At 45.6% G+C, this 19,023-nt stretch overlaps 1 protein-coding gene across 3 annotated transcripts in view; it reads right to left on the reverse strand.

Moving 5' to 3' along the window:
* The window catches only part of ABAT (4-aminobutyrate aminotransferase), a 585,676-nt gene extending 574,854 nt beyond the window's left edge, over window positions 1-10,822 (reverse strand). The window contains exon 1 of one of the 3 annotated variants that reach the window (XM_073632986.1): window positions 10,670-10,822. The gene's annotated coding sequence lies outside the window, so the exon portion shown is untranslated. Of the gene's footprint in view, window positions 1-10,399; window positions 10,543-10,611 lie in introns of those variants that run through there. The other 2 variants (XM_073632985.1, XM_073632987.1) reach the window with 2 other exon arrangements.
* Window positions 10,823-19,023: the final 8,201 nt, after the last annotated feature.

Consider the following 19,023-nt stretch of genomic DNA (forward strand, 5'->3'; position numbering starts at 1 on the left):
ACTCCTTCAGTACCCAGGCCAAAAGCTTCAGAATTCTGTGGTTCGGGTGGTTGACTGGGCCCTGTGATAGGAGATCTGGCTGGTCCGTCAGTGTCAGCTGAGGCTGGATGCTGAGGTTTTTCAAGTGGCTGAACCATGCCCTTTGTGGCCAGTGCGGTGCTATTAGTATCACCATTGCTCTCTCTGCCTTTATTTTTTGAATCACCCTTGGTATTGTGGCAGTTGGAGGGAATGCATAGCATAGTTGCCATCCCCAGCTCTGGTTGAAGGGGTCTACTTCGCTGTTGCCATCTGTGAGGTCCCGAGAGAAGAATGTTGGTGATTTTGCATTCGCTTTGGAGGTGAATAGATCTACCTCGGGTACTCCCCACTTTTGAGTGATTTGTGCGAAGGTCACTTGGTTCAGAGACCACTCCGTCTGTTTTATGATCTTCCGGCTCAGGAAGTTTGCCAGCGCATTGTCTGTTCCTTTTAGATAGATACCGGATATTGACTTTGTTTGATTCTGCCCATAGTAGGATTTTCTCCGTCAGCTTCATCAAGCTTCGGGACTTTGTCCCACCTTGCCTGTTTAGGTATAAAACAGTCATGACGTTGTCCGATTGTAACTTTACGTTTCTCCCCTGTATTGCTGGTTTAAACGCTTTTAATGCTTCCCCCACAGCTTTTAGCTCTCTAATGCTTGAGGAGGCTTGGGACCATTTGAAGGTCCATTTTCCCTGTGAGCAGAGGCCCTCCAAGTGTGCCCCCCAGCTTAGGGCGTTGGCATCGGTGGTGATCCCGATTGGCTCAGATTAGGCCCACTTGCGTCCTTCGATGTATCAAAGTAGATTGAGCACCATTGTAGTGTTAGTTTGACTGTGGTTGGAACAGGAATGGACCTGTCCAGGGATGAGTGGCTGCCATCCCACTGGGACAGAATGTAGTTCTGTAGAGGTCTCATGTGAATCTGTGCCCAGGTGATAGCTGGAATAGAAGAAGATGTCATCAGTCCTAGTACAGCCATACCTTGTCTGATTGTTATGGCATTGGTCCTTATTAGGAAGGTTACTGCCTGTGTGATTTTTTTCGTTCTTTTCTTCCGTTAGGAAGGTTTTCGTTAGTCTGGAGTCTAGTATATAGCCCAAATATACCACTCACTGGCTTGGGGCCATCTGTGACTTTTCTGCATTTATTATCCATCCCCGGTTTTGCAGATAGGACATACTTGTGCACAGGTTGTTCTCTAGGGCCTCTGCTGAGTTTGCAAAGAACAGTAACTCGTCTAAATATGGTATTATGCCAATACCTTGTTGTCTTAGACCTTTTAACGCTTCTGCCATTATCTTTGAGAAGATTTTTGGTGCAGAGGAGATGCCGAAAAGGAGAGCTGTGTATTGTGGGTGCAGCGTAGTTGCTGGCCCTTGTACTGCGAACCACAGGAATTTCTGATGACCCTCCTTTATGGGGACATGTAGGTAGGCATCCTGTAGGTCTATTGTCGCCATAAATGTCTCCCGTGGAAGGATGTTCCCTAGGTGTGTCACTCTCCAGAAGTTCTTGAAGCTGAGTTAGTCAGATTAATAAAGTTCAGGCTGTGCAGGTGGAAGCTATTGCCAGATTTCCATGGGGTCGCTTAAGGTACCCGCGTCGTCAAAGGCCAAGTCAGATTTATTTGTGACTTTTGCCAGAGAAGCATCCACTTTGGGGCATTTAGCCCAGGTTTTGGTGTCTGTCTCTGCAAACAGGTCTGCGTTTGACTATGGCTGGCATGAAGAGTTTTTTCTCTGGGTCTTCCCACTCTTTTTTTAAAGATATCTTTAAGAGTTTGGTGTACAGGGAATGTTCTAGGCTTCCTGGGTTGTAGCTCTTTATACACCTTGTCATGTATCGTGAGTTCTGCGGATTTATGTTCTTTAATACCTAGCCTGTCTGCTATGGCTTTTAGAAGGCTATTCGTATCCTCTGATAGAAATAAAGTTGCCCTCTGAAACCGCATCTTCCTCATCGGAGTCTGAGCAAAGTTCATTCTCCGATTCAGATTCATCCGAATCCTCTTCTTGTTCTGTCTGTTCCCTGTTACCTGAAGGAACACATATCCGGTGGTAGACGGGGTACTGGTCTGACTGACGCTTGATGGCGCTTCTAAACTTTTTAATAGCGGAGCGTAGAGGCGCCATGGTGCTCTGTATTACTTTCTTGAAAGAGCTCAGCAGATCTTTCAGATACCCTTGCGATCTTTGGCCACCATTTTGTCTATACATTTTTGATATAGGGGTTTTTTCCCCCATTCTGGGGAAAACCGGTGCCTGCACGAAGCACACGTTTCGTTGCTTTCCACTTACCTTTCCTCAGGGGTCTTTGCCTGAAATCAAGCGCAAAAAAGGTCCCCGTGAGGTAGGCGGGTAAAGGCTGCCTAGAAGTAGGCAGTTTTACAGTAAGGTTAAGACAGAGGTGACTCTGGAGTATTCTGGCTTGCAGGAGCTACAGGGCAGGGTGGAGAAGCGTCAGACATGGTCAGCCACCAGGATCCTCTGCTTAGAGGGGCCTTTTTAACTGCTTCCTACTTAAAGTGGTGTTCCGGCCGAAATTATACTTTTTAAATAAAAATACCCCTATAATACACAAGCTTAATGTATTCTAGTAAAGTTAGTCTGTAAACTAAGGTCTGTTTTGTTAGTTTATAGCAGTAGATTGTTATTTTATAAACTTACAGCAGGCCGTGGCCATCTTAAGTCTGGGCATCTGAAGCCAGACTGTATTTCTGCATGCTCAGTGCAGCACAAGCAGTGTAACAGGTTTCAGGTCAGGTTTCCATTGCAAAACGGCAGTGTCAGAGGAAGTTGCAGCCCCTTCCCAGAAGGCATTGCAAACAGGAAATGATGCGATGGGCCGCGGCCAGGGAGGAGGAAGTGAAAAATGAATACAGCAGATATACAGTAAGTGCTGAGAAAAAAAATAAAAAAATATCCAATTCGTTTACAGTGCACAGTTTAGTGAGGGATGCTGAAGAGTTGTAAAAGTGGGTGGAACTCCACTTTAATTTCCGGACCCGCCCCCAGCTGATCCCATGCAGGTTGGTGGATATACCTGCACATGCCGCTGCAATTGGTATCCTCCCTTCTGGGGACTCTGCTGCAGTATGCATGTATATTGATATATTTGCTATTATTAAAAATCCTTTTTTTTTTTTTTTTTTATTTTAAAATTCCCGCCCCCGGAAGTGATGTAACTGTAGCCCATTCTGTATCCCTGGAAGCAGGCTCCAGGAAAATGGCCGCTAACCCAGAAGTGTCTCCAGCGCCATCTTGGTACACCCCACTGAGCCTCCATGAGGAGAGGCTTGTTCTGCGGTGTGTAGAGGACGCCGAACGCAGCGAAAACACCGGCTATCAAGCGGGCGGCGGGTGCGGACATCACGGGGGTAGGAGAGGAACAAAAAATAAGCCGTGAGGCACCTACCCGTCCGGCGCGGCAGCGGCTGTAATCAGGGGGTAAGGCATCCATGCACCCACACCACTGTACGCTCTTCATGTCTGGGAGTATGTTGCCAGAGTTTGCACATGGAGTTCCCTGGTGAAAAAACTGAGGCAGGTCCCTTGAGCAGCGGCATGGGGGAAATGTCAGTGCATTATTGCAGCTTGGGGGGATGATTGCAGACCCCTCTATAGAGGTGAAATCTCAGGCAGAGCAGTACTGCTCAAATATGCTGCCCCTGCTCGCCCTCCCAAGGCCCGCTGGGCTGGATGGGATGCTGGCAGGGGGTCTCCTGCAACTAGCAGAGACAGAAGTAAAATAAACGTTTCTTTTGCAGCTCCTGTGGGTCCGGAGGAAACACAAACAACTGAGGCACGCAGGTAAGACTGCGAAATTTATAATGGTGGACTAATGTGTTTCCTGTTTCAGGGAGGAGGAGCCTATCTCTCAGATGCTGCCCTGGAAGACGATTCGAGAAAAATTTATTTTTTTACACTTCTAGATGCAAACGCGGCATGTAAACGCAGCTAAACGGATGTTTTTAGAAGTCATTTTCTAGCTGTCAAGTTAAATCATTCAGGAGAGGTTAAACAACGTCCCGTATACAGGAAGCCTTAGCATCAAGAAACGTTGCTGGCTTAGTGAAGCCAAGCAGAGAAATAACAAATAAGCATAGTCAAGTATATGCGCATGTCAACCTGTGCCTGCTACAAGAACAAAGGGGGGCCTGGAAAAACTTTCAAGACCTACCAAGCAATCCACAGGTGAATTTCTGTTTTGAACAAATAAAATCTTTAGCAACATTATAAAGCTGCCACTCGGAAGTCATAGCAAGCAACTCCAGGCTATTCAAAGCATCTATCGGAGAACAGGATCTGTAATGTGGAAATCTCCCAGGCTTTGCTTAAATAAATCTCTATGAAGTTTATGTATGAAAAGTGTGCTACATGGAACATTTCCTGTCAACCTTAAAGCGGGGTTCCACCCAAATTTTGAACAATATCTGTATGTATTCTCTTCCTTGCCTAGATGCTGACATGCCGTTTAAAAAAATTTAAATCGCCGTAATTACCTTTTATTTTTCTATTCTTCTTTGCACTTCCTGGTTCTCCTCCCCTGGGAGTAGGCGTGTTGCCCCTGTGTGAACCGGCTGTTAGTGCCAGTTCACACAAAGTCGTCCGACTCTGACTCTGAAGCCGCCCCGCACAGCGCGACCTCAGCGCAGCTTGCAAATGACTTCTTTGATATAAGTCAATGCAAGCCGCTCCAAAGTCGCCCCAAAGTAGCGCAGGAACTTTTTTTTTTTTTTTTTTTTTTTAAATCGGAGCAACTTAAGTCACTCCTATTAGAACGGTTCCATTGCACTGCATGGAGTGCGACTTGTTAGGCAGGTCGTCCCTGTGTGAACCGGCATGTACTGACGGCCTATCTCATTTCTTGAGACACCAACAAGCCAGGAAGGTACAAATACCCCCAAAATTACCCCTTTCTGGAAAGTAGACACTCCAAGTATTTAGTAAGAGGAATGGTGAGTTTTTTTAAGTTGTAATTTTTACCCCACAATTCTTTTTATTTACAAAATAGTCATATCAACAGGCTATGTCTCTCACATGGCATATGCATACTTGCAACTACACCCCAAAATAAACTGTACTACTCCTAGGTTCTGAGGAAGGGGGTGCGCCCCCGAAAACGCATTAGTTTTACCTCGTGTCCTGTGCATGTCCATGCACTGTGTTTATGGCCTCTTGTCAGTTGCATTTTGGGAGTACCCACTCTTATACAAAAATGTCTTATTAAATTATCTCTATGCACTAGGTGTGTTTTTCTTGTAATGAACTGGGCATGATCCCAGTTTGTTGACAAAGTGATCGATTCATCATTGGATGGAGCGATTACATGGTAACGGGCCGCTGTAATTGGCCCTTTACCCCGGATCCGTGTTGCGCTTGGTCCCGTGGACCCAGCGATCACGGACACTTCTGGGGGAGCGTGTCATTCAGCTATAGCGCGGTTGGCAAGTGGTTGTTAATCCACTTATATAACTTTATATAAGCCCCTCTGTGTCTTAATAACAAGTGCTCCTGTCGGTTTTATTTAAAAAATGCCTCCTTTACCGAATTTCACAGCGGTTCCTTGTAGGGTTGCACCGATACTAGTATCGGTATCAGTGCTGATACCGAGTATTTGCACAAGTATTGGTACTGAAACTGATACTTTCAGGCTCGGCTCTTTGAGCCGTCAGTGAGTCTCCCCAGTGTTAAAAGAAGTCCGATATTTGGACCAGTCAAAAAAAAAAAAAAAAAGCAGCCAGCAATGTTTATTACCAACATTGCTGCTCAGCCCTGAAACACTAAAATAAAAAGAAACATTGTTTCTTTTTGTATATTTCTGTTTCTTCATCTGCAGATCAAAGGGATGAACACATTTTCCTCTATAATAAACCTTAATTTACTCTAATCAGCCTTAATTAACTCCCTATTCTCCATTTAATTATTATTTTCCTGCTTTTTTTCTTTTGTTCACGTCTATTTTATAAACGTTAAACAACTAAAACTTTTTTTTCGTTTGCTTTGTTAATATATATTTGTAAAAATATTCACTAACAGATATTTACACTTTCACATTGAAAAAGCGCTAAATTTAAAAAAAAAGTCTATCCAATTTGTAAATAATTTTTCAATGATTTGTACCATTGCTGACAGCTGAAGTTAAAACAAAACAGTTGCGGTATCGGTAATTGGTATCGGCGAATAAAAAAAAAAAAAAAAAAAGTATCGGTACTCGTATAAAAAATGGTATCGGTGCATCCCTAGTTCCTTGCAATCATGTCACCGGCCGGCTCTCTCCTCTGCCCGGCTGACAGATGCAGTAGGCGGGGCCGAGATTCCCCCACGCTGTATTCTGGCCTAGGCCAACAAGGCCCAGGCCTAGGGTGGCACTTTGTGCCCTCCCACACGAAATAAGCCCCCCCAGGCCCCTACTGCGCTGCCGAATTATAGTGTCATCGGGGCAGGCAGAAGGAGCCGCTCCGCCAATAAGCGGAGTCCTGCACCAATCCAAAGGCGACATAAGGACACTTACAGCAGCGGTGGAGGGATCTGTATGAGCGGGAAGTCCAGGCAACTGCAACTGCAAGCAGATGAGGATGCTGTGCAAGTCGGCGGGCGGCGGAGTTTCTGGCTGTGCGGTGGCCGGGGGAGATCTACTGAAGGAGAGGAAGATGCTGAGAGGAGTGGTCAGGAAGATGTCTGCACAAAAACATGGCACCAGGTGAGGCTGACAACACTGCACAGCACAGAAGTGGCAGGCAGGGACAGCTTGCTCTGTATCCTGGTACATACAGGCTACCATTGCTCGATAATAAATAGATGTCTCTGGGTCTAACAGGTGAGATAATGGTGCTCAGGTGTTGCTGGCAACATGGTGGTGCCGGGTATTTCTGGCGACATGGCGGTGCCCAAGTGTTGCTGGCGACATAGCGGAGCCCGGGTGTTTTGTTGGCGACATAGCAGAGCAGGGTATGGCTGGCAGCATGGCGGTGCCCAGGTGTTGCTAGCAGCATGGCGGTGCCCAGGTGTTGCTGGCAGCATGTGTGTGTGTATGTACATTACTCTTGCTCGTTCAAAATGTCAGTAAGGACACGCCTCTGAAAAGCAATCCATGCTCGGTTCTCTTTTCAGAGGAATTTGACATGCAGTGAAGAGGCAATAAGTTTCCTCCGCAATGCCTGTTTTAACCCCTTAAATGTAGTATCATAGTGCTGCAACTGCGTGAAATGCACATGGTTGCAGGTTGGTTGGCCTCATTCACTCTTCATTCCGCGCCATGCCTGCAGTCTCTGACCGTCCCTTGTGCCATGCTCGCAGTCTCTGACCGTCCCTTGTGCCATGCCCACAGTCTCTGACCGTCCCTTGTGCCATGCCCACAGTCTCTGACCGTCCCTTGTGCCATGCCCACAGTCTCTGACCGTCCCTTGTGCCATGCCCACAGTCTCTGACCGTCCCTTGTGCCATGCCCACAGTCTCTGACCGTCCCTTGTGCCATGCCCACAGTCTCTGACCGTCCCTTGTGCCATGCCCACAGTCTCTGACCGTCCCTTGTGCCATGCCCACAGTCTCTGACCGTCCCTTGTGCCATGCCCACAGTCTCTGACCGTCCCTTGTGCCATGCCCACAGTCTCTGACCGTCCCTTGTGCCATGCCCCGCAGTCTCTGACCGTCCCTTGTGCCATGCCCCGCAGTCTCTGACCGTCCCTTGTGCCATGCCCCGCAGTCTCTGACCGTCCCTTGTGCCATGCCCCGCAGTCTCTGACCGTCCCTTGTGCCATGCCCCGCAGTCTCTGACCGTCCCTTGTGCCATGCCCCGCAGTCTCTGACCGTCCCTTGTGCCATGCCCCGCAGTCTGATTGTCCCTTGTGCCATTCTTTTGCAAAGAAAGGGCTGTGGTTACCAGAGACCCCTTACATCAGAATTCCCTATTACACCAGAGTCCGCAACAGTCCCTATTATATCAGAGTTCTCCTTTACATTGGGGTGTGGCCTTGACAGGAAGGGGTGGGTCATATTTAAATTAGAGGGGTGCACGAGTTTAGTCAGGCCAAGGGCAGCACAAAACCTAAATACACCACTGCCACTGATGTCAGCCAGAAAGAGCCAGCCGGTCACGCGATTGCGGGGAACCGCTGTGAAATCCGGTAAAGGAGGTATTTTTTTAATAAAGCGCACAGACAGGAGCACTTTTTATTAGGACACAGGAGGGGCTTATATAAAGTTTTAACAGTTATGAGAGCAGAAGGAGTGGAGGGGGCGGGCACTGACACAGGGGTTCACTTTTCAGGGTGCAGCTTGGGTATAATTAGCATTTTATTATGTTCACTTTAACATACCAAATCTTCACTTTGCTTTCAGGCTCAATCTAAAAGAGAAGTATGGGTTTGGGGGTTTTTCCTCCAGCATTCTTACCTCAATGTATGCATTGGTCTGATGCTGCATTGTGCCTCTACACTGAGAGCCGAGCAATCGAACATCTCCGATGGCTCAGTTTTCTCATAGCTCCCAGAGAAAAGAGCTGCTGACTGTCAATCAGCAGCTCTTTATTATTATTATTATTATTATTCAGGATTTATATAGCACCAACAGTTTACGCAGCGCTTTACAATATAAAAGGGAGACAATACAGTTATAATACAATAAAATACAAGAGGATTAAGAGGGCCCTGCTCAGAAGAGCTTACAATCTAATAGGGTGGGGCAGGTGGTACAAAAGGTTGTAACTGTGGGGAATGAGCTGGTGGAAGTGGTAGGAGATTAGTTGGAGACGTGACAGGCTTTCCTGAAGAGATGAGTTTTCAGGGATCGCCTGAAGGTAGCAAGAGTAGGGAATAGCCGGATAGATGGAGGTAGCGAGTTCCAGAGGATGGGAGGGGCTCTGGAGAAATCCTGGAGATGAGCATGGGAGGAGGAGATGAGAGAGCTTGAAAGCAGGAGGTCTTGCTCTCCGCTCCCTCCTCGCTCATTGGAGCTCTGAGCTGTGGAGGGGCAGGGAGTGGCCATCTCAGGCTCTCAGAGGCTCACTGAGAGGCTGAGACGGGTGTCAGTCGAGGCACCTGGCGGATCCAGACTCCAATTGTCGGGATGAGGCGATGCCTGGACTGATTTCTGTGACGTCGGACTTCGGTCCGCTCTCTGATGAAAACGGTCAAAGGAGTGCAAAACTACTGTAATTGCACTCCTGTGACCCATAGGAGAAGCCCTGCCAAACCAGCTTTGGCTGGACTTCTCCTTTAACCACCATGTTTGCCCCCCTCATAACCAGGCCATTTTTTGCTATTCAGCACTTCACTACTTTAACTGGCAATTTCACGACAACACTGTACCCAAATTCAATTTTTATCATCATTTCACACAAATATAGCTTTCTTTTGGTGAAAGAAAACGTGTCAAATTTCCCAATACGTGGGGTTACCATTAAGAATTAATGGCACTCCTGCGTGTCTTGCCTGCAGATCAGGACAACGATTTTGAGAGTGTTCCTGACCCGCACAAGTGTGAACCTAGACCACAAACCTTACAAATAATAATTCCTCCTCATTGTATTCAAAACATAAAAAGAACCACTCAATCACACTACAAAGTTTGACATGTGGCCAGGAGCAGGTGCATGGATCCCAACGCATAGTGCCTGTGTTCCAATCCGTTCAACCGTTCCTACCCACATATTCAAATTTGACATGCGATTGTGTCCATGCAGCCACTGCCTGTGCATCCACTTCTATGGGTTGCCTGCACGCAATGTCAATAGGGTTGCCACCTCATTCCTTTAAACACGAACACATATTACGCAGGTTCTGTGGTCAATTGAGGTGTTAATTAAATTCACTTAGTGCTTTATCTGCATTAAATTAGCCCCAGAACCTGTGTAATTAATATGTGTTCGGAATTAATGGTATGAGGTGGCAACCCTAAACGCCAAGGGGAATGTGCATGCATTTGTCATTAAATCGCCCCTCTGAATGAGCCCTAATTATTAGGGGCACTCCATCACACCTTGCTAACATGCATGAGAAATTGCGTGCCAAAATTGCTAGCGCCTCTGTGCAATTTTTGCACTTAGGGTAGCCCATTAAAATGAATGCGTCTACCCTAAACATGACGTACCAAAACACGCACGGTCACACCTTCATGGGTGCTTAGAGAGCCTTACAACTGCATTATAGCTGCAAAAATGTGAACAGACCATCGACCTCCATAGATGAGCCGGTCAGGGCGTTGATCCTGGGTGAACTCTGTGGACCGCGCCATTGTAGAATGTGATGACATCAGTGATGACATCGTACATATCAATATTGTACAAGGCTCCATTCAAAGACCTCACATACACAGGTCCCCCATCTCCAGTCATCCTTTACCTGAATGTCACCTCTACAATACAATGACAGTACCTCTCCTCATAGACAACCATGGCTGAGGACAACCATGGCCGGCTCCCTTCCACTCATCATGTCGAAGAAAGCGGCCAATCCCGGGCTCCATTGGTAAACAAGCAGACATCCCATCCATAGGATGGAGACACACACTTCCCTCCTCTTCCTCCCGCTATGTGAGGTCTCCTCACATCTCCAGCACTGAGAATCTTCCTAATCAGCCTGCTTACCTTTTATCTGCATATAACGGTCCTTTACATAGAGCCGGAACAAGAGAGCGTCTCTCACCTCCTCCCAGAGCGGCCCCTCAGCTCCGGCCACTCTATTCCTGGAGCTCAGAAAACGGACAAGACGACACCGGCAGCTCACAGCTGTTTGCAACCCCGGAGTTCTGTTACCGAACGCATCCTCAGCTTCCCTTTAGATGAGCATTCTCCTCCCTCTGCCGGCCACTGGGTGGTGCTAACTTCTACTGCACTCATCACAATCACCTCATACAGTAGAAGCTGACAGAGGAACTTTCCCACTACAAGACCATGATGACCTGAGGCACAAAAAGGAGCTACGACCATATTAAAGGAAAGAATTTGACAGCCTGAATGTAGCTTTACCACATAAGCAGTGGAAGATTTTACCCCCTTCATGACCAGGGCATTTTTTGCTATTCGGCACGTCACTACTTTAACTGGCAATAGCTCAGTCATACAACACTGTACACAAATGACATTGTTATTGGGGATGGACTGATACTGGTATCGGTACTGAAACTCGTGCAAATGCTTCCAATACCGAAACTGATACAGTAAAACTTTGGATTGCGAGTGTAATTCGTTCCGGAAACATGCTTGTAATCCAAAGCACTTGTATATCAAAACAAATGTCCCCATAAGAAATAATGGAAACTCAGATGATTTTTTCCACAACCATTTATTCATAGGTCCTTCGGTTTATAGTCTATATAAAAAGATTCTAGCAATATGATAAGTTGTGTAACTATAAAATGTCCATCCACAAATGGCAGCCTCCACAAGGGGATTAGAAAAATCCATCAGGAGCTACAGAATATGAATAAGAAGAGAGGCGCCTCTAAGTGTAGCAATATGTTGCTAAATGTTGTACCGTCATTAAATGTATCCGTATTGCTAGTTGTGACATGACACTACTTGTATATCAAGACATTGCTTGTATATCAAGTCAAAATTTATTTTAAAATTTTGCTTGTCTTGCAAAACGCTCTCAAACCAAGCTACTCTCAAACCAAGGTTTTACTGTACATCAATACAAAATGAATGGGCACAAATCCTACTGCAAAGAATCGCATGTGATTTCCCCCATTGCTCCTGTGTGTGTATAGTAAGGCAAAAGCGTCAACTAGTCAGCAGTTTATTAAAAAAAAAAAAAAAACGTTAGAACTCACAGTACATATCTGGCCAAATGCAAAATCTGCATAGGTGTCCCAGGCCCGCCGATGATGGCAAATCACAGCCTCTGGAGGTGCTCATAGGGCTGGAGGAGATGTAGAGGATGTCTACAACACAGAGCTCCATTCCTTGAATGACGGAGTCGGTCACTGTAATTAATCACAGCACAGCAAGGGTAGCAGGCACAGGTGCGCACTCCTCCTGCCTAGAAGTGCTGGGTCACGTTTCAGATACGTAATCCAGTGAAGAGAGGCTGCTTGGTTCACACTTGTGCGATGCCAGACATCACATGTGATTCACAATGCATTGCTGTGCAGATCACATGCGATGTCTGTGGGATGCGAATTTAGCCATACAGTTTGTATGACTGCATTTGCACCAAAATGGTGCAGGATCCTTTTTTGGTCCGCACTGGAATCAGATCACAGGGGTGTTCACACCTCTGTGATCTGATTCCTGCACCATTTCACAGTTCGCACTGCGAACCAGGCTGGGGGTGTCATTAACTTTGTATTGACATCCACAGCGGTTCGCAGGTGGCAGTGTGAACCTCTGGCGATTCAGGTGCGATGCAGAAACCCGCACTGGAATCGTGCTGGCTCCCGCCTCACACAAGTGTGAACCGAGCCTAAGAGAGGTGGTTGTAACCCCAACAATTCATATTCATGATATGTATCTTTTGTTGTACCATGTACATGTTTTAACCACTTGCTGACCAGGCCTTTTCTGGAACTTTTTGTTTACAAGTTTAAATTAGTATTTTTTGCTAGAAAATTACTTAGAACCCCCAAACATTATACATATCTTACAAAAGTGAGTACACCCCTCACATTTTTGTAAATATTTTATTATATCTTTTCATGTGACAACGCTGAAGAAATTACACTTTGCTACAATGTAAAGTAGTGAGGGTACAGCTTGTATAACAGTGTAAATTTTCCATCCCCTCAAAATAACTCCATACACAGCCATTAATGTCTAAACCGCTGGCAAGAAAAGTAAAAATGTCCAAATTGGGCCCAGAGTGTCAATATTTTGTGTGGCCACCATTATTTTCTAGCACTACCTTAACCCTCTTGGGCATTGAGTTCACCAGAGCTTTACAGTTTGCCAATGCAGTCCTCTTCTACTCCTCCATGATGACATCACGGAGCTGGTGGAAGTTAGAGATCTTGCGCTCCTCCACCTTCAGTTTGAGGATGCCCCACAGATGCTCAATAGGGTTTAGGTCTGGAGACATGCTTGACCAGTCCATCATATTTACCCCCAGCTTCTTAGCAAGGCAGTGGTCGCCTTGGAGGTGTGTTTGGGGTCGTTATCATGTTAGAATACTGCCCTGCAGCCCAGTTTCCGAAAAGAGGGGTACATGCTCGGCTCGTATGTCACAGTACATGTTGGCATTCATGAATCCCTCAATGAACTGCAGCTCCCCAGTGCCAGCAGCCCTCATGCAGCCCCAGACCATGACACTCCCACCACCGTTCTTGACTGTAGGTAGGACACACTTGTCTTTGTTCTCCTCACCTGGTTGCCGCAACACACGCTTGACACTATTTGAACCAAATAAGTTTATCTTGGTCTCATCAGACCACACGGCCTGGTTCCAGTAACAATGTCCTTAGTCTGCTTGTCTTCAGCAAACTGTTTGCGGGCTTTCTTGTGCATCATCTTTAGAAGAGGCTTCCTTCTGGGACGACAGCCATGCAGACCAATTTGATGCAGTGTGCGGCATATGGTCTAAGCACCAACAGGCTGACCCCCACCCCTTCAACTTCTGCAGCAATGCTGGCAGCACGCAAAGGGCTATTTTCCAAAGACAACCTCTAGATATGACGCTGAGCATGTGCACTCAACTTCTTTGGTCGATCATGGCGAGGCCTGTTCTGAATGGAACCTGTCCTGTTGAACTGCTGTATGTTCTTGGCCACCGTGCTGCAGCTCAGTTTCAGGGTCTTGGCAATCTCCTTATAGCCTAGGCCATCTTTATGTAGAGCAACAATTCTTTTTTTTTTCAGATCCTCAGAGAGTTCTTTGCCATGAGGTGCCATGTTGAACTTCCAGTGACCAGTATGAGAGAGTGAGAACGATAACACCCAATTTAACACACCTGCTCCCCATTGACACCTGAGACCTTGTAACACTAACAAATCACATGAGACCGAGGAGGGAAAATGACTAATTTGGTCCAATTTGGACATTTTCATTTAGGGGTGTACTCACTTTTGTTGCCAGCGGTTTAGACATTAATGGCTATGTGTTGAGTTATTTTGGGGGGACAGGAAATTTACACTGTTATACAAGCTGTACACTCACTACTTTACACTGTAGCAAAATGTCATTTCTTCAGTGTTGTCACATGAAAAGATATAATAAAATATTTACAAAAACGTGAAGGGTGTACTTATTTTTGTGAGATACTGTACATACATACATAAACATATACATATATATATTAGGCAGGCAGAGACCCTAGAGAATAAAATGACGATTGTTGCAATATTTTATGTCACACTATTTGCGCAGCGGTCTTTCAAATGCAATTTTTTGGGAAAGCATACACTTTAATGAATTAAAAAAGAAAACACTAAAATGAGCCCAACTATTTTGTAGAATGTGAAAGATGATACTACGCCAAGTAAATAGATACCTAACATGTCATGATTTAAAATTGCACACGCTCGTGGAATGGCGACAAACTACAGTACTGAAAAATCTCTATAAGCAACGCTTTAATATTTTTACTGGTTACCTTCAAAATGCAGCGAAAATAAAGATTCTTTCAAGAAACTTGGGATTTTTTTTTTTTTTTTTTTGGGGGAGATAATACGTCTATTTCCAGTAGGTATCAACAAAAGAAATTAATTAAAATATTGTTTTTATTAAATTGCAGTAAAAAAGAAGGCATATACAAAACAGATATCAAAATATATGTGCAAGACCAGTATGACCATCCGGTATTATATTCAAATTCCATTCATGCCTGTCAGCCAACATGTTTCGCAAACGTTTAATTGCTTCATCAGGGCATAGATCGGCATCATTGTTTCTTTTAAACTATATAAACAACAGATAAGTACGCAGTTATGTAACGGTCATACACATTTGGGTACAGCAAAAATCATATGACATTTGGTCAAAATATTTAATCTAATAGTCTCACCTACTGGTACAAGTCTAAAACCAAAAAGCACACGCTGCCATTGCCAGATATCGGCCGACGTACCCACTGCTGCAAAAAATCCGGGGGTGCCAGATCCCAACCGGATAGTGCCAATAGAGGAACTGGACCGCACACTAGCCGAACAGGAATCTAGTATGTAAGAGGCAAGATGGGGAGATAGATAAGCCACTAGGCTACCCAGTCCAAAAGGATCATATAAATACTTAATCTATTCAATAAGGTAGTCAGTATAACATATAGTACAACTCACTTAGCCACAGGTAAGGTTAGTATTGATTAACACATTGTATAACACTAGCAAGCTTAAAAGTGGGGGTCTAATTTATTATGCACTTATACAGAGCTAGAGACTCTATGACATGGCGTAATTAATCATATCAAGAGATTAACAAGCAATCTGCCCATGATTCTGATTATAAACGAATATCCATTCTCCATTCCCAAAGGTAAATGATGGAGATAGCACAGGGAAACACCCAGAAATAGTAAGAGGTGAGAGTTAGGTTTGAAAATTTACCTGTAAGGCTCAGATATGGGGGCTCTTCAGTCACCAGGAATCGCCCTGTCAGCATAGACGGGTTAGGGCCGGCTGCGTCTGTAAACACAGCGGCGCCTCCATCTTTTATACGGTCCCACCGGAAGTGAAAAGGTCAGTGATGACCTCCGGCATCACTTCCGGTCCGGACGTCCCCGCAAATGACGCGCGCGCACCACGTCAAGCGCAACCGCCATTGGCGGATGCGCGCGCACTGCCCACACAAGGATGACGCAGTGAGGGCAAACGGAGCGGACATAGGAAGCTCCGCCCCATTGCGCGGGGACGTCCGAGTCCCCCTATCTAAGGCAAAAGCAACAGTGCGGCACCCGACTCATCCAGTATGTAGGGTGCTTAGTTCTTGTATAGTCCCGCAAATGACTATATACATTTCTATTTTGAAAGGTACTGAGGATATAAAACATTAAATGTCTTTAACATATTAAGCATAATGATAACCCATGCAGGGATCTTTCCCCTCAAGACCAAACAGGTATGCATGAGTAAAAATCTGGCAGCCATTTATACTTGATATTTAAATATGATAACTCATGCAGGGATCCTTCCCCTCAAGACAAAGCAGGTATACATGAGTAAAATTATGGCAGCCATTTAAGTGACAAAATGGGAAAAAAAAAAAAAAAAAAGAAGAGGGGAGGGGGGGGGGAGAGGAGTCCCAACTGGGGCTAGCAATTTGTTATTATAAAAATGATTTGTAAGAGAGTGCTGTATTAAGGCCTGGTGGATGCGTGGCCTGCTGGCCAAAAATCCATCTCGCCTCCCTCTGGAGTATCCGTTTATCAACATCTCCTCCCCTCTCAGAGTTAGATATAACCTCCAGAGCAAAGAAGGAGACGTAGCTAGGATCGAAGCTGTGATGGAGGCCAATGTGCTTGCAGATAGGAGTGTATAAAAGTCCGGCATCCAGGTAGTATAGATGGTCCTGGATTCTTTTAGAAAAAGGACGTTTGGTTTTACCGATGTAGAAGGCGCCGCAACGGCACGTGGCAAGGTAAACAATGCCTGTTGTGGAGCAATCTGCGTAGCCCTTTAGCTTATGAAAACCTCCTCTTGGCAGGGGGCAACCTATGCCTTCTCTGATCCATGGGCAGACTTCGCAGTGTCCACATTTAAACGTGCCGTTGCCGCCCTCCGCCCCCAATGGGGGTGTCATAGGTTGTAGATGACTGTGTACTAACGTGTCCCTAATAGACCTTGATTTTCTATACGTAATCTGTGGCACATTGGCTACATATTTGGACACTATTGGGTCCTCGGAAAGGAAATGCCAGTTTTCATTGATGAGATTCCGAATCGACTGTTGATAGGTCGTGAAAGTGGTGATAAGTTTAGTAGTAGGATGGGGGTCATTTACTTTTTGTTTAAATAAGAGAGTGTCACGTATGTTTGATTTGGCCCGTTTATCAATCAAACATACGTGACACTCTCTTATTTAAACAAAAAGTAAATGACCCCCATCCTACTACTAAACTTATCACCACTTTCACGACCTATCAACAGTCGATTTGGAATCTCATCAATGAAAACTGGCATTTCCTTTCCGAGGACCCAATAGTGTCCAAATATGTAGCCAATGTGCCACAGATTACGTATAGAAAATCAAGGTCTATTAGGGACACGTTAGTACACAGTCATCTACAACCTATGACACCCCCATTGGGGGCGGAGGGCGGCAACGGCACGTTTAAATGTGGACACTGCGAAGTCTGCCCATGGATCAGAGAAGGCATAGGTTGCCCCCTGCCAAGAGGAGGTTTTCATAAGCTAAAGGGCTACGCAGATTGCTCCACAACAGGCCTTGCTTACCTTGCCACGTGCCGTTGCGGCGCCTTCTACATCGGTAAAACCAAACGTCCTTTTTCTAAAAGAATCCAGGACCATCTATACTACCTGGATGCCGGACTTTTATACACTCCTATCTGCAAGCACATTGGCCTCCATCACAGCTTCGATCCTAGCTACGTCTCCTTCTTTGCTCTGGAGGTTATATCTAACTCTGAGAGGGGAGGAGATGTTGATAAACGGATACTCCAGAGGGAGGCGAGATGGATTTTTGGCCAGCAGGCCACGCATCCACCAGGCCTTAATACAGCACTCTCTTACAAATCATTTTTATAATAACAAATTGCTAGCCCCAGTTGGGACTCCTCTCTCCCCCCCCCCCCTCCCCTCTTCTTTTTTTTTTTTCCTATTTTGTCACTTAAATGGCTGCCATAATTTTACTCATGTATACCTGCTTGGTCTTGAGGGGAAGGATCCCTGCATGAGTTATCATATTTAAATATCAAGTATAAATGGCTGCCAGATTTTTACTCATGCATACCTGTTTGGTCTTGAGGGGAAAGATCCCTGCATGGGTTATCATTATGCTTAATATGTTAAAGACATTTAATGTTTTATATCCTCAGTACCTTTCAAAATAGAAATGTATATAGTCATTTGCGGGACTATACAAGAACTAAGCACCCTACATACTGGATGAGTCGGGTGCCGCACTGTTGCTTTTGCCTTAGATAGGGGGACTCGGACGTCCCCGCGCAATGGGGCGGAGCTTCCTATGTCCGCTCCGTTTGCCCTCACTGCGTCATCCTTGTGTGGGCAGTGCGCGCGCATCCGTCAATGGCGGTTGCGCTTGACGTGGTGCGCGCGCGTCATTTGCGGGGACGTCCGGACCGGAAGTGATGCCGGAGGTCATCACTGACCTTTTCACTTCCGGTGGGACCGTATAAAAGATGGAGGCGCCGCTGTGTTTACAGGCGCAGCCGGCCCTAACCCGTCTATGCTGACAGGACGATTCCTGGTGACTGAAGAGCCCCCATATCTGAGCCTTACAGGTAAATTTTCAAACCTAACTCTCACCTCTTACTATTTCTGGGTGTTTCCCTGTGCTATCTCCATCATTTACCTTTGGGAATGGAGAATGGATATTCGTTTATAATCAGAATCATGGGCAGATTGCTTGTTAATCTCTTGATATGATTAATTACGCCATGTCATAGAGTCTCTAGCTCTGTATAAGTGCATAATAAATTAGACCCCCACTTTTAAGCTTGCTAGTGTTATACAATGTGTTAATCCATACTAACCTTACCTGTGGCTAAGTGAGTTGTACTATATGTTATACTGACTACCTTATTGAATAGATTAAGTATTTATATGATCCTTTTGGACTGGGTAGCCTAGTGGCTTATCTATCTCCCCATCTTGCCTCTTACATACTAGATTCCTGTTCGGCTAGTGTGCGGTCCAGTTCCTCTATTGGCACTATCCGGTTGGGATCTGGCACCCCCGGATTTTTTGCAGCAGTGGGTACGTCGGCCGATATCTGGCAATGGCAGCGTGTGCTTTTAGACTTGTACCAGTAGGTGAGACTATTAGATTAAATATTTTGACCAAATGTCATATGATTTTTGCTGTACCCGAATGTGTATGACCGTTACATAACTGCGTACTTATCTGTTGTTTATATAGTTTAAAAGAAACA

The sequence above is a fragment of the Aquarana catesbeiana genome, linkage group LG06 (genome assembly GCF_042186555.1).
Source record: "Aquarana catesbeiana isolate 2022-GZ linkage group LG06, ASM4218655v1, whole genome shotgun sequence".
Classification (NCBI taxonomy): domain Eukaryota; kingdom Metazoa; phylum Chordata; class Amphibia; order Anura; family Ranidae; genus Aquarana; species Aquarana catesbeiana.